General features: G+C 37.5%; 1 protein-coding gene across 21 annotated transcripts in view; it reads left to right on the top strand.

Moving 5' to 3' along the window:
• The window catches only part of CSGALNACT1 (chondroitin sulfate N-acetylgalactosaminyltransferase 1), a 341,281-nt gene that overhangs the window by 202,875 nt on the left and 111,526 nt on the right, over positions 1-26,880 (top strand). The window contains exon 1 of one of the 21 annotated variants that reach the window (XM_053216489.1): positions 5,379-5,514. The exons of the other annotated variants lie outside the window; for them this stretch is intronic. The gene's annotated coding sequence lies outside the window, so the exon portion shown is untranslated. Of the gene's footprint in view, positions 1-5,378; positions 5,515-26,880 lie in introns of those variants that run through there. 21 annotated transcript variants of the gene reach the window in all.

The following is a 26,880-nucleotide window of genomic DNA, read 5'->3' as shown; positions in this document are numbered from 1 at the left end:
GGGCAGTGCATGAAATCTTGAAAATTTGGGAGTTAGGCCCTTTAAGGTGGACCTCTCTATTACATCTGATAGTTTCTGAAGGCAGAAAGTGACAAACCAACAAGTGTCCATCCCACCGCACACTCCAGGTCCTCTCTTGCAGGCTCCCCCTCCATTGGACATAAATGTTCTCTAGGGTTTCCTCCTTGGCCCACCCCTTAAGCCCACCTCACATTCCTTTCACGAAGCCTCCCTCATAATCGTAACTTTAACCTGCAAACAGATGGCTGTCAAACTGTTACCTCCAGCCCAAACCTCTCCCTTAAGCTTTTGATCGGCATACCCCAGTCTAGTTAGTCATTTCTTCCTGCCACAGGGACCTCAAACTCTGCAGGTTCTCAACCAGACTCTTCCCTTTGTCTCACAGTCCACTCTCTCCCTGAGTGCTGTCTTGGCTGGTGCCCCCACCATCCATCTCCCAGTCACACAACCTTCCCTGCAACAACAGATCAATAACCAAGTCATAAATATGTTTTATAATAAAGTTTAATTTTTGATTTTTTATCCAAGTAATTCATGCCCATGGTTAAAAAGTCAAGTAGTACAGAATGCCTTAGAATAAAAGCAATCCTTTCCTTGGCCTCACTCCTCTCCACACCCATGGGTTCTTGCCAGAGGAAACCACTTTTAACTCCTGTAACTGCCTCTTTTGGTAATTATTGTCATATATTTAAGTTCTGTGGTTACGTGGTTATCTCCTCACTTATCAGTTTTGGACGGTGGCTACTTGTTTCCTGCCACACTTTTCCATCCCCCCTCATGCAACATAGTTGGATCACAATTCTTAGTTTCTCTATTTATGTAATTTAGGCAATATAGTTACAATTTTATATCTTGCTTCATCACCTTTAGAGGGAATCACTTGGTCCTGGACCTACAGAGTGAAGATCTTAGCACATCCACCTTTCCCATTAGTTCCTCTCCCTCTTTCTGCTCCCCATCTTCTTCTGTCATGTGCACTGACTTTATAGTTACCCAAACTGATACCACTTGTTTGACAAATCAATACATTTATTTTCCTTCAGAGCTTTCAGACATTGCTTCATTTTAGTCTCCAGTGTGCTGATAAGACTCATATACATCTAATTAGCCTTCCTTTACAGGTGATCTACGCTTTCTCTTTGGAAGCCGTGACAATAATCTCTTTTGCTGTGAAGTTCTGAAATTGCCCCATCTTTTATTCACATGTGCAATTTTCAAAATTTCGTTTATTTTCCACTATTCCTTTCCTAATTTTCTCCTGATTTCTCTGTTCACTCTTTCTAGGACTCCTGTTAGATGATGGACAAGTGGACAAACTAGAAATTATTTTTTAGATGCCTGTATTTTCTTTCTTTTTTTTTCTTGGTATTCTGGAAGGTTTTCTCTGTTTTATCTTCCGACCTTCTATTGATTTTTTAAAAAAATTTGTTGTGTGTGTATTCCTTTCTTATTCTGTGATTATTATTTCTCCATAACATCCTGTACTTATTTTATGGATGCAATATTTTCTCAGCTGAGAAGAATAATTACATTTTAAAGACTTCTTCTTAAACGTACAGAGATTTCCCATATACCCTCTATCCCCATACAGGCATAGTCTTTCCCATTGTCAACATCCCCATCAGAGTGGTACATGTGGTACAACTGATGAACCTACATTGATGCTTTCTTATCACCCAAAGTCTACAGTTTGCATTAGGGTTCACTCTTGGCATTATACATTCTGTGGGTTTTGACAAATGTATAGTGATTCGTGTATGTATCTTTATAGTATGATACAGATTATTTTTTTCATACAATTTTCACTGCCCATAAATCTTCTGTGCTCCACCTGTTTATCCCTCAGCATCCATCCTCCCATGTAGAGATCTCTTAATTATATTCATATTTTTACTAGAACATCATATAGTTGGAATCATACTACAGTATGTAGCCTTTTCAGATTGGCTTCTTTCACTTTGTAATATATATTTAAGTTTCCTCTATGTCTTTTCATGGCTCGATACCACATTTCTTTTCAGTGCTGTGTAATACTCCATTGTGTAGACATTTGTTTTTCCATTTACCTACTGAAGGACATCTCAGTTGCTTCCCAGTTCTGGCAGTTATGAATAAAACATCTGTATCTATCCATGTGCAAGCTTTTACGTGGACATAAGTTTTCAACTCTTTTGCTTAATACCAAGGAGCACTGTTACTGGATATTGTGATAAGAGTATGTTTATTTTTGTAAGAAACAATCAAACTGTGTTCCAAAGTGGCTATACCATTTTGCATAACCTCCAGCATTGAATGGGAGTTCCTGTTCCTCTCCATCATTTGGTGTTGTCAGTGTTTGGGATTATGGCCATTTTTACACATGGGTAGTAATACCTTCTTTTAATTTGCATTTCTCTGATGACATATGATGTAGAACATCTTTTCATATGCTTATTTGCCATCTGTATATCTTTTTTGGCAAGGTGTCTGTTAAGGTCTTTGGCCCACTTGGTTATCAGATTTTTTAGTTTTCTTGTTGAGTTAAAATTTTTTTTCCCCAGCCTGTGGCTTGTCTTCTCATTTTGTTGACATTGTCTTTAGTGGAACAGAAGTTTCTAACTTTAATGATGTCTAGTTCATCAACTATTTCTTTTATGGATTGTGCCCTTGGAGTTGTATCTAAAAAGTCATAGTCAAACCCAAGTTTTCTCCTTTGAGGAGTTTTACAGTTTTTGCATTGTGCATTTAGGTCTGTGATCCATTTCGAGTTAATTTTTGTGAAGGGTGTGTCTGGATTCATCTTTTGCATGTGGATGTCTGGGTGTTCTGGCACCATTTATTGAAAAGACTCTCTTCATTGTATTGCCTTTACTCCTCTGTCAGAGATCAGTTGCCAATATTTATGTGAGCCTGTTTCTGGGCTCTTTATTCTCTTTCATTGACCTAGTTGTTTATTCTTTCACCAATCCCACACTATCTTGATTACTGTAGCTTTATGCTAAGTCTTGAAGTCGGGTAGTGTCATTCTTCCAACTTTGTTTTTTTCCTTCAATATCATTGTGGCTATTTTGGGTCTTTTGCCTCTGTCTTATAAACTTTACAATCAGTTTGTCAATATCACAAAAATAATTTTCTGGGATTTTTATTGAAATTGCGTTAAGTTTATAGATCAAGTTGGGAAGAAGTGACATCCTGACAATATTGAGTCTTCCTATCCATAAATGTAACATATGTTTCCATTTATTTAACTCTTTGATTTCATTCATCAGAGTTTTGTAGGTTTCCTCATGTAGATCTTTTACATATTTTGTTAGATTTATACCTATGTATTTTATGTTTTGGAGCACTAATGTAAGTGGTATTGTGTTTTTAATTTCAAATTCCACTTGTTCATTGCTTGTATATAGGAAAGTAATTGACTTTTGTCTATTAATCTTGTATCCTGTGACCTTGCTTATGAGTTCTAGGAGTCTCACTAAAATTTGTGTTCACTCAGATGAGAAGGAGGTACGTTGACATCTCACTGTAACACTTTTGCAATGGATTTGGTATTGAATTATTCCATTTTGGATTCCTTCTCAATATTTTTTTAGTAGTTTTTCTTTTTTAAGTTATAAGAAAGCATGCAGGTGCATCTGTAAGGATACACACCAAATTGTTAACATTAGTTATTTTGTGTGGGATAAGGAGCCAGAGTATCTGCTTTATGTATGCTTTGTTTGTTTTCCTAAAGTATTTATATTTTGAAATAAAATCTAGTAAAACATGTAACAACATAAATGTACAGACAGCAGAATTATTTAAAGCAAATAATATATGTAGCCTGCTGTTAAGATCAATAAACAGGATCCTGCCAGTTGGGCAGAAGCTCTGCAGTATCCCTTCCCAATCACAGTGCCCCAGCTCACCCCAACATGACCACTATCCAGATTTGACCACTATTCTTGGATTTATTTGTAGTTTCACCTCCTAAGTATGGTTTCCTAATGACGTTTTAAAACTTAATTTAAATGGAATCATAATACAGAATCATATTTAAGTGGAGTTATTCCTTTGTGCCTGGCTTCTTTTGCTTAACTTCATTTTTATGAGATTCATAATCATGGTTACATGTAGCGTAGTTCCTTCATTTTCATTGCTGTAAAATATTCCACCAAATGAATATATGATAATTTATTTGGCCAGTCTACAATTCATGGACATTTGAGTTGTTTCTAATTTTACACTATTATAAAGAATGCTGCTTGAAACATTCTTATACAGGTATCCTGATAAATATGTACTCCTATTTCTGCTAGGTATATATTGAGGAGTGCAACTGATGGCCATAGAGCATGTATATCTTCCAACTTTATTAGATACTGTCAGTTTTCTAAAGGAACTGCACCAATTTATGTAACATATTGTCTGGTTAAAAAATATTATTCTGATGAGCATAGAGTGGCATCTTATTATAGTTTTGTTTACATTTTTCAAATGACTAATGAAGTTGAACTCATTTTTACATGTCAGTTGGCCCTTGGTATCTTCTTTGCTGTTAGGTTACCTTTTCCTTTTTGATCTGTGGGATTTCTTTAAAAGTGTGTTTTGGATTCAAATTATTTGTCCTTTATATATGTTGCAAACATCTTCTACCTCTCTGTGACTTGCCTGTTTACTTCTTTTAGGATATCTTTTAATAAACAGATTTAAAAAATTTTATTGATCAGTATTTGTGGTTGGTGCTTTTTCTATCTTATTTAAGAAATTGTTTCTTAATCAGTGGTCTTGCTCTTTTTTCCTAAATGGTTTGTTTTGTCTCACATATTTAGGTCTTCAGCCTATCTGGAGTAGACTCTTGTATATGGTGTGAGGTCAGGCTCAAATCTCTGTACTAAAAACAAAAATAGACACCAACCCATATGTCTTTAACAATGAAAACATAAAAATCAAGCACACAATGTGTGCTAGTAAGGTGGCCCCTTACTAGCCACCATCATGCTCTGGGTCAGCGCATTTTCAAAGGTGCATAGGAAATAACAAGTACTTTTATCTTCTGATAAGCATTCTGTTTGACTGTAGTTTGACTGTATTTTTATGAGTCATTTTATAAGGTGAAACTAATACTTTTTTAAAGTGTGGCTTACTGTAAAACAAAATCTAACACTTTAGCAATACTAATGTTTGTCTCAATATTGAAGTGCTACCCACATTTTAAATGTAGTCATGCTTTTAATGTATAGCAAGTCAATCTCTAATTTCACTAAAAAAGTATTGGAACTTGCAAGTGTGAATCTTGAAGCTGAACTGAACTTGCTTTAGCTATTCCAAGAGGAATATTTCTATTAGGGGGAAAAAAAGAAGCAGCTTGGCATAGCAGTATTATTTTCTGCATACAGGTCTATTGGAAAGAAAAAAAGCATACAGCTGGAAGGAATTTAAGATGTCATCTAGTCCAGAATTTTTACCTCTAAGAAGTGGACTGTTCTCACTTTTAATATAATTCTGGAAAAGAAACTTCCACACCCTCTCCTGGTAATATTTAGTATACTTCACTGTCAGTGAGTTTTCCTTATGCTATGTCTTAAGTCCATTTTCTTACTCTGTTTCAAATGGAAACAAAGAAATTGGGCCAACCATCTTGTGTCTATACTAATCCATCATCTACTTGATTACTAAATCCCCCACCAGCCTCTTTTCATGGTATATTCAAATATGTTTGTTTAGGTCCTTCTTTTAAGTCAGTTTCCCAGTCCTCTAATTACTGCTTTTTATCCATCAGAGTTTTCTCCATGTCGTCTATAAGTTATGATTTATAGCCTCAAAAATTGAACCTAATACATTTGCCAAGGTATGACCAAATGCTATTCTCTTAAACAAGACTTCTAACCTGAATTTTGTTATGTGTGATGAAAAGATTTTTGAACTTATGGCTATACATGGCAGTTTGAACACACTTGTTTATCTCTACTTCAGAGACCACCCAAAATAATAGGTAACAAATAAAAAAGGTGTAAATCCACATGGACAAAGAAAATGGGAGATGAGGCTTGGTGGATGAGGGATATCAACAAATTTTTGAAAGATGGAAGGCAATGGATAAATAGGAATTGAATTAGCAGAGGAGAGAATACTGAAGGCCAAGTGCCCACAGAGCAGGGAAGCTAGCCTGAAGAGGTTGATTTGTGGTCAGGACCAGAAACTTGGAACCACACTTGGAACCACAAGTTATGCCAGAATACAGGTGTGAAGGTTGAGGCTAAAAACTGGTGTTGGATAGAAAGCCCAAATAAGGAGTAGTTAGACCTCTTTCATCCCAAGTGGCTGGACAAATACCCTGGTAGATATATTTTCTAGGGAACTTAAGTCAGAGAAGCTTTGGACTTGGAAATAGCAGATATAGACGACAGTATGGATAAGATACCTTAGGGAAAACAGGAGTCTTATGTAAATATCTACATATGGAAAGGTGCTATTTCCTTTCTCGGCACCCAGAACAGATACCAGGCTCATAGTTCTCCATGCCTGGATTAGAGGATTTGAGGATTCTTTGCTGGGAAACTGACCGATTGAAGAGGAAAGACTTTTGGAGGCCTCCCATAAAATGGCTGGATCACTCCCACGCCAATCATGCCATGTAAGTTCAGCTTTTGACACCTCACAGTAGACAAATACATACATATTTGATTACATACATATATCAAATACATACTTGAGGGCCATCTGTAACATGAACAAATGGAATAAAAACAAATAAGCAACTAAGAAAAGAGGCTTAGAGGAAACAGGGAAAAGCAGAGAGGGGAAAAACACCTCAAATAATTATAATTGATATTCTTCAAGAGATCAGAGAAGATTTATGAAAGAAGGCTTGGAAATAAAAATATGATAGCACAAGTTAAAATTCAGTGAAAATTTGGAATGTTGATGACACTGCCCAGAAAATAGAATGAAAAGACAGAGATGGAAAACATGAGAAAAAACAGGAGGAAATAAGAGGCTTCTTTTAGGAAGTCCAAAATCTGACTAATAAGAGTTTTAGAAAGAAAATGGAGAAAATGCAGGGGAAAAATTTATAGAAGAATGTTAAAGAATACTTTTCCAAAGTCTAGGGACATAAATTTCCATATGGAAAGGGTACATTAAGTGCCCAGCACGATGAATGAAAAAAAAAAACATTTCAAAGACACATCTGATAAAGTGAATTAAAAATTTTTTTTTTCTAACAGTTTTCACAGAGAAAAAAGTAGGTCACATACAGAGGCTCAGGAAGCAGGCTAGTATCTGACCTCTCAACTGCAATAGTGAATCTTTGTATAAATACCTTCCAAATCTGAAGGAAAGTAATAGCCTCTAATCTGGAATCCTGTACCTGGCCAAATTGTCAACCAAATGTAAGCGTGAAATAAGACTATTTTCAGACAGATATGCAAAGTCTCAAAAATTGGTCTCTCATGCGTGTTTTCTTGGGTAGTTCCTGGAGGAGGTGCCCTACCAAGTTGAGAGAATAAACCAAAAATTATGCAGGAACTAGGGGAAAGTGAAGGATGTTCCATGATGGGAGGTAAAGAGAAATTCCAGGGTGACACCTGGTATCATTGATTAGATCTGGAAGACAGTGTTTCTAGATTGGACAGGAGGATGGAGGGGCCAGGGGAGATGGGAACAAACAGTAAGAAGAAAGATCACCTAAGGTGTTTATCTGTGATGGGACAAATTTTCTAGTTCTATCCTAGAGTTAGATATATTAAAAAATAAGTAAGCAACTGAAAAATTGAGGTAATTATTAACAACAGGAATAACAAAAAGTTGTAGCAGAAATGAAATATAATTGTAGTACACTATTGTGCTCAATTATAAACAATATTTAAACAGATGTAGTAATGTAATGCAAATAGTATTTTTGTAACCAGAAATTGTGGTATAGTTAAATTGAGTAGACTTTTGTGAGGGGGCAGAGGAACTATGTATGGGAGGTGTGAAGTATGTGTGAAGCCAAATCTTCATCTTCTAAAGTAGGAAGCCAATAGACCTTAAAAATGGGTAAGAAATAGCAGTTGAAGAATATTAGCTAAAATATGAAGGTAAATACTGAAGGAAACAACCAGAAGGGTTGAAAGTGATTGCCTTTGGTCATTGGGACTTACGGGTAGGAGGATGGGGAAGGCAAAGGACAGCTATTTTTAATTGCCAGTCTTGTAGTACCATTTGATTTTTAAATTATGTGCATGTATTATTTTGATAAAACTAAAATAAATTTACATAAAAGTATATTTGCATGTATGAATTGTTTTTAATGTTTATTTTTGAGAGAGAGAGAGAGAGAGAGAGAGGGAGGGAGAGACAGAGTGTGAGCAGGGGAGGGGCAGAGAGAGAGAGAGGGAGACACAGAAACTGAAGCAGGCTCTATGAGCTGTCAGCACAGACCCCAATGCGGGGCTCCAACTCATGAACTGGGAGATCAGGACCTGAGCCGAAGTCAGACGCTTAACTGACTGAGCCACCCAGGCGCCCCATGCATGTATAAATTTTTAATGTATGTCACAAAATATTTTTAAAAATTAATATTTGAGAAAACTAACAGTAACAAGTTTTTGGAATATATTGAAAAGGTAACACTTTTTTTAGTTTGTCGTGAATCATGAATTCGGAATCATGGTTCATTTGATATTCAACATTGGAATTTGTGACAAAGTAGCTTTATTATTCACACATTTATTTATTCTAATAACTTATTATTATTGTCTAATTTATTCTCTAATATTTATTAAGCATTAGAAAGAAGTGCCAGAATTATTGGAACTCAAATTTGCCTTTCTAGAGGAAAAATCCAGTTGTAATGAAATGGGAAATTTGGCTCTTCTAATTTTAAATGATTAATGTTGAGGGGTGCCTGGGTGGCTCAGTCAGTTAAATGTCTCACCCTTGATTTCGGCTCAGGTCACAATCTCATGGTTTGTGGATTTGAGCCCTGCTTTGGGCTCTGTGCTGACAGCGCAGGTCCTGCTTGGGATTGATTCATTTACCCTTTCCCTTTGTCCCTCCCCATCTTGCACTCTTAATCTCTCTCTCAAAATAAATAAATAAACTTAAAAACAGTGATTAGTGTTGATTATGGTTTGATTGGAATATACTCCAGAGCACTATTTATCTGAAACATTTAATACTCTGTCCTATGACGGTCTACTTCCAGACTTTCAGCCTCACAGAGTTGGTGTGGGCAATATGTTATATCATACATATGAATTTTTTAATATAGTGCTTGGAAAATGTAGCTGCTCTCCCCACTTCGCCCACCATCAGATCACTCTGGGAACGCATCCCAGTCCTTCAGGGTCAGGCAGCTGCTGTCCTGTCCTGCTTCCTCTTTATGTAATCTTGCTCTTTTCTTCACTTCTCAGTAGTACTTACTAGTTAAAATTTATTATACATATTGGTGATCTATCTCTCTTTTTCCTAGGAGTTTTAAAATTATTTTTCTTTTGTTTAAATTTTTTTTAGTGTTTGTTTATTTTTGAGAGAGAGATAACAAGCATGAATGGGGGAGGGGTAGGGAGAGAGGGAGACACAGAATCTGAAGCAGGCTCCAGGCTCTGAGCTGTCAGCACAGAACCTGACGTGGGGCTTGAACTCTGGAACAGTGAGATCATGGCCTAGGCCAAAGTTGGACACTTAACCAACTGACTGAGCTATCCAGGAACCCCTAAAATTATTATTCTTGAATTAAGTGAAAGTCCCTAAAGTATATTATACTGTATTCTGCTAAATACCTAGCTGCATTTCTGATTCCAAATGACCAGGCTTACTCCATAAATAAAGAGTAAGAGATTTTACTTCTGTCTCTTATTTGGGTACAAGTTATGTTAAACTTCAGAAAACCCAGCAAGTGGGGCACCTGGATGACTCAGTCGGTTGAGCCACCGACTCTTAATTTCGGCTCAGGTCATGATTCCAGGGACATGGGATTGAAGCCACATTGGGCTCACCACTGAATGTGGAGCCTGCTTGGAATTCTTTCTCTTTCTCCCTCTGCCCCTCTCCCCTGCTCACGCTTTCTCTCTCTCTAAAATGAAAAAAAATTATATATTAAAAAATACCCCAGCAAGTGATGAACAGACTTTCAGCAAAACAGTGCTTTTATTTTTATTATTCATCCTTTGGCATCATGGAACCTTCACCTCTTTGGCTAACATATTTTTTAGCCAGTTAGATGCAGGATATCTTTCTGTATCTCTTATATTCTTGGATGTAAAAGTACCAGGAGAGTCTACTTTGAGGCACTAGTGAGTTTTCAGAAGATATTTTTGGAAAATCACTGTCAGGTATTTCTAGGAAAGTGCCTTCTGATGATTCAGCTACTATCTACTCCCTCTGGGAAGAGCATCTTTCTAGTTCATTGGCTTCATGATGCCAGAAAAGCATCCAACACCCTGGACATTGATGTGATACTGATGCAGGGACCTTAGTTATAGTGGCAAGACCTCAGTTTGGTCGATTCTGAGTTCTTTGCAAAGAACAGTTAGGTTAGTTTTTTAGTTTTATTCTGAGTTTGGATAGAGATCAAGACAACTTTGAAGATATTATTTCATTAGCAGGACTATATAAATATTTAAATATTTATATAAATAATATATAAATAATTGCACTATATAAATATATATATAAGGACTATATAAATAATTGCATGATAAGCAAGGGGTAGATGAAGGTCAGTGGAGAGAAAAGTGGAAGCTTTGGCCAGTCCCTTTCAGTAGCCTGAAGCTGGCCATCTGTAATTATCTGCAACATCCAGTAGGAATCAATTCATTCAATACAACATTGTCTCTGGGGCCCTCAGTTGCTGTGGATTGAATGAAATTGGGAATTTGTCACATGGGAAGGGCCATTTTTTCTTTTTTCTTTTTTTTTAATTTTCCTGAGATACAAGTTAACATACCCTACAAAGCAACTATTTGAAGTATATAATTAAATGGTTTTGGTATATTACAGTAATAATTTTTTAAAAATTATGGTGAAATATATGTAACAAACTATCATTTAAACTATTTTGAGAACTTTAAAAAAATGTTTATTTATTGGGGGCGAGGGGGGCAGAGAGAGAGAGAGAGGGAGAGAGAGAATCCCAAGCAGGCTCCACACTGTCATCAGAGAGCCTGTCGTGGGGCTCCATCTCATAAATCGTGAGATCATGACCTGAGCCCAAATCAAGAGTTGGATGCTTAACTGACTGTGCAACACAAGTGCCCCCAAGTTTTTTTTAATTAAACAACTTTTAATAAAAAGTTAAAAAAAATTAATACACATAACATTTACCATCTTAACCATTTTAAAGTATATAGTTGTTCACTTGAGTTTGGTGTCATTAAATGTATTTACATAGTTGTAGAATCACCATCCATACAGAGAACTCTTTTTATCTTGCAAAACCCATTAAACAGTAACCCCGTTCTTGCCTCCCTCAATCCCTTGGAAACCACTATTTTACTTTCAGTCTCTGTGATTTTGACTACTCTAGGTGACTTATATATGTGGAAACATACAGTATATTTGTCTTTTTGTGTTTGGCTTATTTCACTTGGCATGCCTTCAGAGTTTATCCATACTGAAGCGTATATCAAAATTTCCTTCCTTTTTAAGGCTGAATAATATTCCATTGTATGGATATACCATGTTTGGCTTATCCACTCATCTATTAATCGGCATTTGAGTTACTTCTATGTTTGGACTATTGGGAATGATGCTGCTGTTGACATTGGTGTATAAGTATCTGTTTATGTCCCAAAAGTCCAATTTCTGACCTTTTCTTTAAGGTCACTAGAACACAATATAAACCAAAATGGAATTTCATTTATATTCTGGAATATGTTGCTGTGTATTGTCAGAAAATTGTTCAGGTATGTATTTAGTTTGTAAGGACTCCATGGTGAGAGATGCTTAGAGAAAACATACTGAGAAGAGAGAGCATGGAGGGGGAATAACTGTCCTGCAAGGAAAAGGTGATTTTTGTGCCAGAGGAAGACAGTGACAGGCAGAGGAAAGGGGCATCATGTAGAGAAATGGAGCTACTACTTCTTTTTCCCCTTTGCTAAGAGGATTAAGTTTGAGCAGGAAGCCAAGCTTAGACAAATATCGCTCTGATAGATAGTTTCTGGATGGCCCACAGTTGATGCCCATAACCACACTCTGTGAACATAACCCAAACTTATGTGGGGGCCAGAGTAGAATACTTTAACTGATTGGAGTCTTGGAAGCATAGGGAACTAGGGGTTTCATACAGGCTAATTTTGGTTTATTATATTCCTTTCCAGTAACTCTGTAACAGGAGTACTTGTCCTCTGCTCCAGGTATTCCCAAGAGTGATTGGGTGGGTGAAGGAACAATGTTCATGAAAGTACAGACCTGGGAGAATGTATGTTGCTGTGTACCACTAGAGGATATTCCCGGTATTTATTTCTAAATGACTTGGTGGCATGTTTGTTTAAGAAAATTCTAGTTTGGCTTTATAACCAACTCTTAATTCTTAATGATACTCTCCTATTTCAGTGGAGAGTGATGTGGCATAGTTCTAACAGTTCTATTGAAGTTCATGTTCACAGATTTCTTAATATCTGAGGTAAAGGCAGAGCTATTGTTAGAAAGGATAGCATCTAATTATTTGCATGTGGTCAGTAGCTTCCACAGAGATTGATTGCTATAGCAAGAATAAGATGGACATGTGACATGTGAGCATATGATTTCTATTTTTGGGAAGGGGAAAAAAAAAACCCCTAACATTAAAACACAAGCCACAGGCATACATTAAAGCTATGTTTAACTCATTTATCAAAATATACTTAAATGTTTTTAATATATTTAAAGAAATATACTTAATATATTGATATCAGTGAATACAGAAATTGGATAAGATACTAAAAAGTAAGTGTACTGAATTTATCTATATACATATATTTGTATAATTGAATTAAATATTTAAAACCTATTGTTTCCTCCGGCCATTTGCAGCAACGTGGATGGAACTGGAGGGTATTATGCTAAGTGAATAAGCCAGGCTGAGAAAGACAGATACCATATGTTTTCACTCATATGTGGACCTTGAGAAATGTAACAGAAGACCATGGGGGAGGGGAAGGGGAAAAAAAAAGTTACAGAGAGGGAGGGAGGCAAACCATAAGAGACTCTTAAGGACTGAGAACAAACCAAGGGTAGATGGGGGGTGGGGGTGAGGGGAAAGTGGGTGATGGGCAGGGAGGAGGGCACCTGTTGGGATGAGCGCTGGGTGTTGTATGGAAACCAATTTGACAATAAGTTATATATATATATATATATATATATATATATAACATATTGTTTACTTATACATTTTTTTTGTTGTGTTAAATGTTAAGAGAAAAGCTCTATGGTGATTTGATGCATCCTGTGGCAACTATATGTTCTGAATTTTACTGGGATATTTAAATTTCAAACTCTATCATACTCCATAACTAAACTTTCAATTTACATACTGTGTGTCTTGCTTATTTACATTTGTGTGTTTTGTTACGTTGTTACAGAAAAATGGGGTTGCCATATCCCTTACCAACTCATCTAAGAATCTTCCATTCTTTGCTGCCTGGAGACTTTGGGTAGGAAAGTGTATTATTGTAGTTTACTCTGATAGTTTGACTCGTTTACTCCTTCAAAATTTTTTTCTTCTGTTGTTCTACTACCTTACCTTTTTAATATACTCATTCATTCATCCAGAAATATTCACTGAATCTCTATTCTGTTGGAAGCCCTCTAGTAGGCATTGAAAGGGAGTAACGAGGCAGAGTCTTTGCTTTCAGCACACTAGCTCATTTGGCACAGTGATGGCATTTTATACTTTCTCAGCATCAATTATTATCAAAGAAAAAAAAGAGTCATAGGAAGAGGTCTGCTTTTCTAGGTTAAGTCTGTGAGACAATTCTTACAATCTCATTTTCTATGAAAGTCTTATCTGTGAATTTAAATCTTCAATTAAATGTTAATTGTTCTATAGAAAAATCTTTTTTTAAAAAATTTTATTCCATTCCTTTCATCTCTGTTCAATCAAGAGGATATCCTACATCCTGCTATAGTAGAGGAGATACCAAATATGGTGGTCATTTAACTACTGTGAACAGGACTCTCTGAACAGGAGAGGCTCAACCTTTGGTCAGTCAAGTCCAGAACTATGGCCTTAACAGTTTCATTGGAAAAAAATGTGTTTTTAGCTTTAGGGCTGATATGGGAGTGGTCTTGCTTCATTCCTACCCTTGGAATCCTGTGCAGGTGTGGTTCCATTCTCATCCTAGGAAGTAAGTAATTGAAAAATAGCATCTGGAAGAATGGGCTGGTTTCTCCCTTGGTTCCCCCGTCTTGTCTTTGAAAGCTTCTCTTTTTGAGAGGAAAGAGGCCTAAAGTTCCATCTGTTAAGTTATAGTCTGTTTATTTGTTGTCTTCTCAGTGGGCTTTTCTTATTTCTTAGATACACAGCCTCTATTTGGAGGATGAGGTTGTGTGTCCATAGTGTTCCAGCAGGATAGATCAGACCTATGGTATAATCAGTCAGAATTCTGTGCCAGAAGTGTGAACTTTTATCTGCTTTTAACTTTTATCAATCTATCCCTGGTATTCTCCCGGCATAGCTATGGGGCCATATTCCATGTTTTTCTAGAAATGTGATGAAATATTTGGATTAGCCAGTTTCATCTAGAATTTGTAACATCAGAGTGGTTTTTAGAAAAAGAAAGTCACTCAAGCAGGTGCATGTTTGTTTGGGGTCAGCTTTGGTTTAGTTTTATGTATTTCAAAAAGTAGTAAAAGAAAAAATCCATAGTTTTCTTTCAGAGGTATCAGGAAGCTCCATAGTTTTTGTTTTTCTTCACCATTGGAGAGAAATTTTTAATTTTGTATTTTTATTATTTTAAACATCTGAGGTTTCAAGTTTATTATGTCCAGTATTTCAGTACTAAAATTACTCAGTGATATTCGTTCCCAATATCTTTTCAAATATTTTTAAAAAGTAGTGGAGATAAATCCTACTCAATTATATTTTTCTTAAGATTGAATTAGAGAAATAAAATCTTAGTCTCCCTGGTGGTAGCACATATCTCAGCTGGCTGCTTTGCTTCATTTTGTTGCCTCTAGCAAGGAGCAGATTTATTATTCAGGCTCTGTCTAAATCTATAGTTTGACAGTCCTGTCCTTGTGGTCACCAAAATATTTTTTTCCCATAAACTAAATAGCAGCAAACAACCTATAAAAATGTTACAGTCATGTCTCCATAATGGAAAACCCATTACATTAGCAGTGTCAGGTTATAATGTAGGCTTCTTTTAATGATGGAAGTCTACTTTCCCCATTAGAAAAATTAATGAGCACAAAATATTTACCCAATAGGAGTTAATATTTTATGTTAAGCCTTGTTTGGGGGTCCTCAAGATGATCCACACATTTGGAGATTCACTAGAGGGACTCACAGTATCAGCACATAGCCCCGGTATGGCTAAGATGGATTCCAGTGACACAGCCCAATGTAAGGCGAAAAGACACAGGTGGAGTCTGGAGGTATCCATGTGTATTCTTCCTGTGCTCTCTCTGTGAAAGGTCGCACAGAGTGCACCCTTCCTAACATTGCAAAATGCAGCTACCTATCTGTACTGTTTCTGCCCAAAGAAGCCCACTTGAGACTCAGTTTAGGATTTTTATTGGGGGGATGGTCATGTAGGCATTCTCTGCCTAGGAACCTCTATTAAAGTTCCAGGTGCTCAGAAAGGAAGCAGGTGTTCACCATAAATCACATTGCTTGTACCAACAGCCTAGGCACAGCAGAACAACCTTATCAGTTAGGGAACTCTTCATATCAGTATGAGGAAGTTTGTAAGGGCCAACTTCCCAGGTGCCAGCCAGCCAAGGGCCAACCTTGCAAATGGGCCTTTCAAAAGATAGCAGCCTCAGGCCTGTTTTCCCACACAGGCCTGCATTTCAGTGTGTAAACAGTTTGCAAAAATACACTGAACTTTAAGTGATAGTGATAGAAGAAGGCAGTGTGATTGTTTCTCTGAATTGTTATCAAGATGAGACTTTGCATTTGATAAAGGTATCTGGAGCCGAAGATGAGAAAGTGAGGATTTCTCTGTATAATATACTTTTAATTTTAGAAACTCCCTAAGCCTAATATTTTTAAAATTACAATTCAGTCATAATCTGGGTTACATTTTGCATATTCAGGTGACTGCTTCTATATTTCTTGGATTTGGGCATCAGGCAGTTTAAATTGGTTTTATTGCCAGTTGCTTAGCCTAGACCATGCTATCTGCTTGTTGCTGAACTATCTCACTGGTGGGTGGATATTCTTGGAGTAGCTCTTACCTGTCTGATATTTCATTGTTGAAGTATGAAATGAAATTGGATTTATCAGGAAACAGAATTGGAATCTAGGGAATGGCTTCATAAAATGCTTACAATTGCTACTTTTATAAAATCAACCCAACAGTTTTAGAGTCATTTAGGCAACTAAAATAATTTAGAAATTATGTTTTCTTTTTTTGTTGTTTTGAATAACAACTATTCTTAAAAATCAAATGAATTAAGAGGTTTTAGGTAGGTAAATAAATGAAAATGACAAAATGGTGAAGAAGTGGCTAGCATAAGAGGCTGCCTAGTATATGCCTTCATACTAAGAGACATGAATGTGTTTTGCTCCTCCGCACAGATTCTTAAAACTCCCCCATAGAGATTAATCATCATCCCTTGTCTCTGTAACTCCATTAGGATTTCACAAGGTATCATTCACAACCCGAGGAGGTTGAAAGGAGGGAGGGCAGAAAGTACTTGTGGAGGAAAGGGGAAGATAGGCTGGGAGATCTGGGGCCTGGGAGGCTGTCACAGGGACCATGCCATTGAACCTGCTGTTGAAAAGATTTAATGATCCCTTTGCCACTAACACAGTTTAAATCTTCTATGAAATGAACATTCTTCCCTTCTTGATTTGGCTTAAGTCACACAGCTCTCATTTGACTGACAGTGTTTTCTTCATAGGGAATATAAATGGTTTTCCTTGGGCTTATCTAATAGGCTTCAGTGAACAATATCAGTGTGTGTGTGAGCATGTGTGTGTGTGTGTACACGTGCACATGCACATGTATGTATCCTTGTGCTTTCTCTTTTCTTTCTTGGATACTTAGAATAAAATTCTTGTCAAAACCAAGTGGCTCACAGAAGGGAACATTCAGAACACTTCCTTGTCATTTATTTAAAAAAAAATTTTTTTTAACGTTTATTTATTTTTGAGACAGAGAGAGAGGCAGAGCATGAATGGGGGAGGGTCAGAGAGAGGGAGACACAGAATCTGAAACAGGCTCCGGGCTCTCTGAGCTGTCAGCACAGAGCCCGACGCAGGGCTCGAACTCACTGACCGAGAGATCATGACCTGAGCCGAAGTCAGCCGCTTAACCGACTGAGCCACCCAGGCGTCCCCTTCCTTGTCATTTATATACTCCTTTTCCTTCCATCAAAACTTAGACAATCTCTTTGGATAGGAAATATTTTCCATAATAAAATCTGCCTATGCCAGTTTCAAAAGATGTGCTTTTGTATAAGTGCATCTTGTCTCCATTCCAGTATTTGTTGATAACTGAAGACCTTTTCTGTCAAATGCCGTGAGATTGAAGTGAGAACTGCCAAAAGCGGTATTGGACACGAGCCTAGCGGGACTTCATTTAAAAGTGACCCGCCACTCTTCCATCCAGTCCAGATATTCGTTTTAAGGAATAGGAGTATGAAAACATTCAAGAATTATACTTATTTTCTATTACAGAATACAATTTTTATTAAAATAAATATTGAAAATATGTATGAACCAAACTAACAACAGCAAAAATTCTTTATTACTCTAAGAGAAAGTATGTATGGCTGTGCCAATGTACTGATGAATGGCATGACTTACAGTGGGGGCAACAATGAATAAGGGTCAGTTCTTTTTTTTTTTTTTAATTTTTTTTTAACGTTTATTTATTTTTGAGACAGAGAGAGACAGAGCATGAACGGGGGAGGGTCAGAGAGAGAGGGAGACACAGAATCTGAAACAGGCTCCAGGCTCTGAGCTGTCAGCACAGAGCCCAATGCGGGGCTCAAACTCACAGACCACAAGATCGTGACCTGAGCCGAAGTCGGCCGCTTAACCGACTGAGCCACCCAGGCGCCCTGGGTCAGTTCTTTCTTTAAGTGACCTGCAGTCTGGGGACAGGGGGGTGGGAGGGTTGAGTGCACAGGCAAGTGCAGCACAATGTAAGGGAGGGTCCCACAGAGCTTTCTGGAAGGTGGCATCTAAGCTGATGAAGAATGCATAGGGATTATTCAGAGGTGGTGGGAGGTGAGGAAAGACTTCCAGGAAAGGGAAGAGGATGAACAAAGTTCTTCTACAGGTGAGGGGAAGTATGACATGTTGAGAAATCGGTGACATAAATCAGTATGGCTGAAGCACAGAATCTAAGAAGTGAGGACTGAGAGTTGAGGCAGGAAACGTTACTGGAGATCAGATCACAAAAACCTCGCCTACCATGTTAAGAAGTTTGAAAATGTTCATTTTGGTGTTTTTGCCTTCCAGTCTCTTACTTCTATGTAATGGTCTCTTCTCAGTCATAATCACAGTGCAAACATTTATTCACTAACCGATTTATAAGGATTTACCATGGGTCAGAAGCTTTGAACTCAAATTTCATCATTTTTGTATCAGTGGGCCAGTGTGGTGGGAACCCAGGGAGGAAGGGGAGAGGGATAGAAGCCCTATCTTATCCTGACTCAGGTGACAGGATAGTCTAAATGCTTTTATCCATGTTACTACATAGCCCTTCTAACAATCATTTTAAGCATCTCTACAGCAATCCAGCAGATGGAAGGACCATAATTAACTTGATAGGGCATGCTGTTTTGGTTGCATATTTAGGCTGTTAGACTATTTTGGTAGCAAGGAACAAACTTCCAAATAACATGTGGGGCTGGGATAGTTTAAAGAACCACATGAGGGAAACACAAATCTCACGGAAACCAGAAATGTCCATTTTTCAGGATCTATGACACTTGTTAGAGTTGCTGTCTTATTACTTGTTTAGCATCAGGAATTTGTGATGTTTAATCTAGTGTTTTGTGGCTTTGCTACTCCTTCTGTGTCTATGTATGTGTCACTTCCACCAACCAGTTGACTAATCCACTGTTTCTTCAAGAGAGAGGAGTCCGATGTGCCCAGCTACTTACCACCACCCTTGATACAACTTTCTTTCCAGGCTACCTCCTAGGTGTCTCTTCTTTTCTTTTCCTGCCCTTCAAGGACATCTCACTGGCCATCTGTGTTCGACAACCCAAAACCATGCCCTCAGCAGTGGGTGTGGGAGGGACATCACATCATAGAACGGGGCAAGGGGAATCACAATCACCATGGCTAACATTTCTAATATCAGTCATTTCAGGTTTTTTTCTTAAGAATAAAATTTGTCTGTTACACATCTCCATTCATGTTTCAGGTATGGCTAGTAGATTATGTAGTAGGACTACCACCTCCTTTAATCTGGGAAGCATATATTTCTCAGGACAGTCTTGGTTCCTTTATATTCCTTGACATTTGGAAGAGGACATTTTTCTACTTAATAGTCCTCCTGATTTTCATGATTTATGGAAGCCTTGGTCTAAATTTTCTCTCTTCCTTCCAGTAAAAAAGTATTTATTCAATGCCTTCTAAATGCCAGGTCCTGTTTTAAGCACTAAGATGACCACAGAGAATAAGACACCGAATATTCCTGTTCTAATAGACTTAACTTTCTTGTGGGGGAAGGCAGAGAGTAAAGAAGAAAATTAATAATGAGATAATTTCAGATAGCTTCTTCTATGAAGAAAATGAAACAAATGTCAGAGAGAGTGCCTGGGAGTCAAGTACTACTTTCTGGTGTATGACCAGCACAGGGTCTTTAAAGAGAAAATGTCTCTGCTGAGACCTGACAGATGCAAAGGAGCCAGGAGGGTTTTAGTCCAGGCAGAGAACAAGCCTGTGGGCAAGAATGAGCTTGGTGGGTCGGTCCATGGGAGAGATGGCGAATCAGTGTGGGGTCATCATGGGAGCAAGGGGACAAGGGTAGAGACCTACTTTATAACCCCTATCCAAGCGTAGGCAGAAAGTATTATGCAAATTCTGCCATATCCACTGAACTTCTCACAGTTACCTTTAACTTGCCCTGCCCAAAGCACAGTTCAATGGTTTTCCTCTTAGCCTGTACCTCTTCCAAGTCTCCTGCAGCTCAGTAATTAAACCATCCAATGGCTCATGTTACCCTAACACCTTCTTCTCATTTCCCCATCTAAATTGCCCAGTCCTTCAATCCTACATCCAACAGAAAGCTCAGGTTCATTCACTTCTGCTCATGTCCATTACCCTCATCCTCATCCAACTACCGGAATCTTTTACCTAGATCAATTCCTTGGCTTCCTGGCTGATTTCCCACCATGGCAAAATGTCTGTCCCATTTTCTAATCCGATTGTTTGTGTTTTTTACTATTGAGTTTTGAGAGTTCTTTATATATTCTAGATACTAGTTCTTTGTCAGATATGTTGTTTATAAATATTTCCTCCAGTCTGTAGCTTATTTTTTCATCCTCTTAACAATGTCTTTTGCAGAGCAAAAGTTTTTAATTTTGATGAAGTCCAATTTATCAATATTTCATTATGCTTTCATGTCAAGTCAAAGAACTCTTTGTCTAGGTTTAGATCCCAGAGATTTTCAACTATATTTTTTTCTAAAAGCTTTATGGTTTAACATCTTACAATTAAATCCGTGATCCATTTTGAGTTAATTTTTGTATAAGGTATCAGATTTAGGTTGAGATTCTTTTTGGGAGCAGAGAGAACTATTGATGTTCTATTGCTCCAGCATCATTTGTTGAAAAAGCTGTTTATTCTTCACTGAATTACTTTTGCACTTTTGTGAAAAGTCACTCAGGCATATCAGTTGGATCTATTTCAGGTTCACTATTCTGTTTCATTGGGTCTCTGTGTCCCTCTGTCAGTAATATACAGTCTTGATTACTGTAGCTATATAATAATTCTGGGAGTGGTTAGACTGATTCCTCCCATTTTATTCTTCTTTTTCAATTTTTTTTTTAGCTATTCTAGTTCCTTTGCCTTGTCATATACAGTTTAGAATAATCTAGTCTATATGTGTAATAAGATTTTACTGACATTCTTGTAGGCATTACATCAAATCTGTATATCAATTGGGGAGAATTTATATTTTTTCCTATGTTGAGTCTTTCAATCCATGAATATGTTTTCCAACCCATGAGTCCATTTACAGTTGACTGTTGAATAACACAGGGGTTAGAGGCACTAATCCCCTGTATAATAAAAAATTTGAGTATAACTTTTGACTCCCCCAAACTTTATTAATAGCCTGCTGTTAACTGGAAGTCTTAATAACATAAATGGTCAATGAACATAGATTTTGTATGTTATATGTATTATATTCTGTATTCCTACATTTGTCATTTCTTTTTTAGAGAGTGAGAGAGAGCACACTTGTGCGGGAGAGGGGAGAGAGGAAGGGTAGAGGGAGAGGTAGAGAGAGAATCCTAAGCAGACTCCATGCTTAGCATGGAGCCCAATTTGGGGCTCGAACTCACAACAGTGAGATCATGACCTAAGCCGAAACCAAGAGTCAGATGCTTAAGACTGAGCCACCCAGGTGCCCCTCTGTATTCTTACATTAAAGGAAGCTATAGAAAAGAAATTATCATTAAGAAAACCATAAGGAAGAGAAAATACATTTACAGTACAGTGGTGTAATTATTGGAAAAAAATCCACATGTAAGTGAACCCACACAGTTTAAACCTGTGTTGTTCAGGGTTCAACTGTATTTAGATCTTTGATTTCTTTTCTTAGCATTTTGTAATTTTCAGTATGCAGGTCATGTTTTATTAGATTTACACCTAAATATTGTAATTTTTTGAGTGATTGTAAATGGTATTGTATTTTTAACTTCAGTATCCACATGTTCATTTATAGTATGTGGACACTGTTTTTATATTTTCTGCATAGGTAATCATGTTAACTGCAAATATGAGCAGTTTTATTTCTTCATTTCTAATCTATATGCTTTAGATTTCATTTTCTTGACTATTACACTAGTTAGAACTTTCATTTCTAGATCTAATAAGAGTTGTAAAAATGGACATCCTTGCTTTATTCCCAGTTCAGTGTTTCATTATTAAGTATAATGTTAGTTGTAGGGTTTTTGTTAGATACTCTTTATCAAATTGAGGAAATTCCCTCTGTTCTTAGTTTCCTGAGAGTTTTTATCATGAGTGAATGTTGAATTTTGTCAAATGCTTTTTTGCATCAATTAATAAGAGTATGTGATTTCCTTCTGTAGCCTTTAATATGGTATATTACATTAGATTCAATACATGAATTCAACTCACCATCCCACATTTGGAATCCTGTTTAGTTTTTGAATTTCTAGAAATTGAATTGGAACATTATGTTTACCTCAGTCATAAGAAACAAAGTCTTACTTTCTAGTTGTTAAAGTAGGTTTATTGTTTAAGTGGCAAGAAATGTTAATTTTTTTTTAACATTTACTTATTTTTGAGACACACACACACACACACACACACACACACACACACACACAGTGTGAGTTGCGGGGGGGAGCAGAGGGAGAGGGAGACACAGAATTGGAGAAGGCTCCAGGCTCTGAACTATCAGCACAAAGCTCAACCCAGGGCTTGAATGCACCAACTGTGAGATCATGACCTGAGCCGAAGTTGGATGCTTAACTGACGGAGCCACCCAGGCACTCCTAAATGACTAGAAATGTTTAAAATGTTATTGTTGTTATTAATAGACATTTAATTGAACTAGTGATTTTGAGAATGAATACATATATATATATATATATTTTTTTTCTAAATCTTATAATCAGAATTCAGTTGATTAATTACCCATTACAAGAAGTTCTGCTTTAAATAGTCGTTCGAGTCCCATGTTGGGCTCTGTGCTGACAGCTCAGAGCCTGGAACCTGCTTCAGATTCTGTGTCTCCCTCTCTCTCCAACCCTCCCCACTCATGCTCTGTCTCTCTGTCAAAAATAAATAAACATTAAAAAAATTTAAATAGTAATCAACCTTTATCCCATTTTTACTGCTATCATTGGAACAGAAGTTGTAAATTATTAAGTTGTCTCAGACCATTGGTTCTGGAGATAGTTTAAGGAGCAGCTTGGATGATAAAGCCTTCTTTGAGGTACTAGGAAAATACCCTTAAAATTTTTTTTTGTAGGCTTTTTGAGATTTGTAAAGCCTAACTAATAATTTCATAAAAGTAATCATGAGACAGAATATTTCTTTTATTATTGATTATATGATGTCATTTACTTGTAGATAATAGGCACAGGCCTAATGATTTGGAAATAGGTTTAAAAATGTCAAATACATTAGAAACCAATCTCTTTATACATGTTCCTTTCCTTGCCATAGATGGCTTTATACATTTGCTATTCTTGTTTCTAACCACTCCTCTGGTCCTCGCTGCTAACTCTGTCCTCACTTACTTTAACCTGGCCACATCTTTTGGCCATGTCAGCCACCTCGTATATTTTAGCAAGTTTCTGGGATTTGAAGTTTCTTTTCTGGGGAAATATTGTGAAGTGCAGTGGTTATACACAAAATATATTGTTATAATCACCAAAACTGTTTGGATTACAAACTCCCTTCTTGAAGAGGAAAAACTATTGCCACATGCAGGATTAGTTCCAATAAACTGCCTATTATTATTATTTGATTTCTTCCAGGCATTTTTTATACCTCTTTAAACTGTCATTTTCCATGCATTTTAGATGTGTGTGAGTGAGTTTGGGTCACTTGGGGCTTTTCCATTTGTGATTCATTTTTCTATTCCTCCTGCCTTTAGTTCTGCCAAGAAATAGTTCTTGGAGGATTTCATTTAGTCTTTGGCCCCTGGCTTAATGACTTCTGCAGGGTCTTGATCGGTGGTGTGTTTTCCACTTACACACTACCATCTACAGCCATGTGAGGGAGTGGCATTTGATTCCTCTAGAATTTGCTTCTTTATTATATAACTACTCTTATGCAGCTGAATATTATATACAGCTATGAACTTACTAATATCCAGTGTGATTTTTCCCCCCAAATTTATTCTGTTTTTCACACATCATGGACAAGGATACATTTTCATTATTATACTTACCCCAAATTTAGACCTTTGAAAGGAGAGATGACCAAATGCTGGACCTGAGTACCTCAGAGCAATTGGTTTGGTCTAGGGGCGAAGGCAAGGGGAGACTTGCCAGAAATTTTTGGAGGCTGTATTTGGGTTAACACTGAAGATTCTCTCTTTCCTCCCCTCATGGTTTTGAACATCTTATCATTTTGTTCTTCAGAAGAAGTTCCATTTATGTTTTGTTTTTCATATATATAATCTTTACTCCCCAATTAGATTGCATATTCCTTTAAAATTTTCTTCTATACTCCCACAGCAAGGAGAATTAAAATATAGTTGCTCAGCAAATCAGAATTGAATGTTCTTCTGTACCCTCTATGCTGTTGATGTACAGAATGGCAAGATCCAATCTTTGCTCTTAAAGGGCTTACCATCTGTTAGAAAGATGTGAACTACATAAAAATATATGATCTGAGACATGATATGAGCCTGAGAAAGATGAAATCAAAGTGCTTGAAGACTAATTGGGTTAGAATATATAGCAGTAGAGAGGAGCTTCATGAAGAATCTGGCCTCTTAAGTTAAGTCTCAAAGAAGGAGTAGGATTTGGAAAAGGGTCTATTAAAAGTTGGGAATGAAAAAGAAGACTACCATTTTAGGCAAAATTACAGTGTGAGCAAAGGTGTGGCACTTGGAAACAACCCAGTACAATTGACAAACAGCTTGTTTCTGACCTCAGTGGCACTAGAGAGAAGGCAGGGTATGTGTGCACACCGCCCTGGGGGGAGGTGGTTCTGAGTCTAGGCATGTGAGCTGATACCTAACTCTCTAGGCCACCTCTGCTAAGCGGTTAACCAGCCTGAACATGTGCAGCCATGGAGATGGAGAGCTCCCCACCTCTTGAGGTACCAGCTGTCATCAGAGCATTCTTATCACTGGGCTCTGGTAGGAAGACTGGCAGGTGGGAGAAATCCAAATGGGAGGGACATAGAAAGGCAGCATGAAGAGGTTCCAGGTATGTATGTATGTATGTATGTATGTATGTATGTATGTATTTATGGCTATTTATTTTTGAGAGAGGGAGCATGAGCGAGCACAAGCTGGGAAGGGGCAGAGAGAGAAGGAGAGAATCCTAAGCAGGCTCTGCACTGTCAGCACAGAGCCTGATGCGGGGTTCCAACTCACAAATGATGAAATTATGACCTGAGTTGAAACCAAGAGTCAGACACTTAACAGCTGAACCACCCAGGTGCCCTGTTTTTTAAAATCATGATTGAAGCTGTGAGTTTAGTAAAACCATAACGGCAGCTGTCCAGGAGGATGTGGGGTGGGAAACTCTTTTGTAGTGATCAGAACCTAAAGTAGAGAGATGTTTAAGGGAGTAGAAAAGAGAGGACATATACAAAAGGCTTTTGTAGCATGGATAATGTTTTAGAAAATGCCAGACGAACCTGTTCTTGTTCCCAGTTAACCCCTAATTTTTGCTCGTTGCCCTACAGCTTTCCATCAATTGTAACTGGGATCTTTATTGTTTCTGGAGAAGGGTGGATACTGGCTGGATAAAACAGCCATGACTGGGCTTCTGGAATCAGAACGAAAGTTTATTTTAAGATCCATAGGGAGATAATCTGAGAGCAAGCATCTTCTATTTCCAAAAGCAAGGCTTTGCTGAGAGAAAGAAGGAAACAGCACAGCAACAAAAAAGGATCTGTGCTTTCCTAGGAGTCAAAGCTGACAGTCTAAACACAGAATTTATAGTAAACCATAGTGTCCATGCAGGATGTGACATCAGGACTGTTTTCTTGAGAATGGAAAAGAAAAACTCAGGCAACAGCAAGAAAGTAGAAGGATTCTGAGGGGATTGGCTCTTCCTCTCCTTCCAAGCACCTGTGCATTAGGGGGGGGGGAAGGGAAGGCGTGGGCAAGAGAAACCTTTGGACACTATCTGCTAGAAAGGGGTTGAGCTCTGTACTAGACAGGGCCTGAGGCAGAAACATTTGAATCTGATTGAAAAGAATCACTGGATTGCAGTGAGCACACCAGAACAGGATAGGATAGGCAGTTTGCTCCATGTAGACTTGGGGCATGAAAGCAAAGTTAAATTCAGTTATAGAAAATAAAGTTCTTTTCTTCTAAAGAAGTCATGTCATAGTTGACATAAAATTTCACCTTGGGTACACTCTGAAGAGGTGAGGTGTTCAGGCCAGTTGCCTGGAGGTGAGTAAGCTTTTACCACCATTTCATACTTGAGAAACTTAGAGAAGGTCCGTGATTTGCCAGGGTTACTTAGTTGGTATGCGGTGGTGGGAAGGGTATGTGGAGATACCACTGAATCATAACTTTTGTCCAGAGAGATGTCAGAAATGATCTAGTCCATCCCTAGAATTTTCCCAAATAAGAAAAGTTAAATAAATGAAGTGATCCACTCAAAACTGTATTACCTGGTTAGGGCTGAACAGTGCTTTCTGGAGTTTCTTCACTAATCCAGTATATGTCTGATCAGCCTGGAAAAATTAATATCTATTGCATTTGACATCCATTTCCTTTCTTAATTGTGTGTAGATATGAATGAATGCTCTGGCAGGCTGATTAAGTAATTACTTTATATTCATCTAGAAAGCTTGTGCTTTGGGGATTTAAGTTTTTCATCTCTAAAATAAAGACGATACATATCTGA

Source organism: Acinonyx jubatus, chromosome B1, assembly GCF_027475565.1.
Source record: "Acinonyx jubatus isolate Ajub_Pintada_27869175 chromosome B1, VMU_Ajub_asm_v1.0, whole genome shotgun sequence".
NCBI lineage: Eukaryota > Metazoa > Chordata > Mammalia > Carnivora > Felidae > Acinonyx > Acinonyx jubatus.
This window is presented reverse-complemented; position numbering and strand designations above follow the sequence as displayed.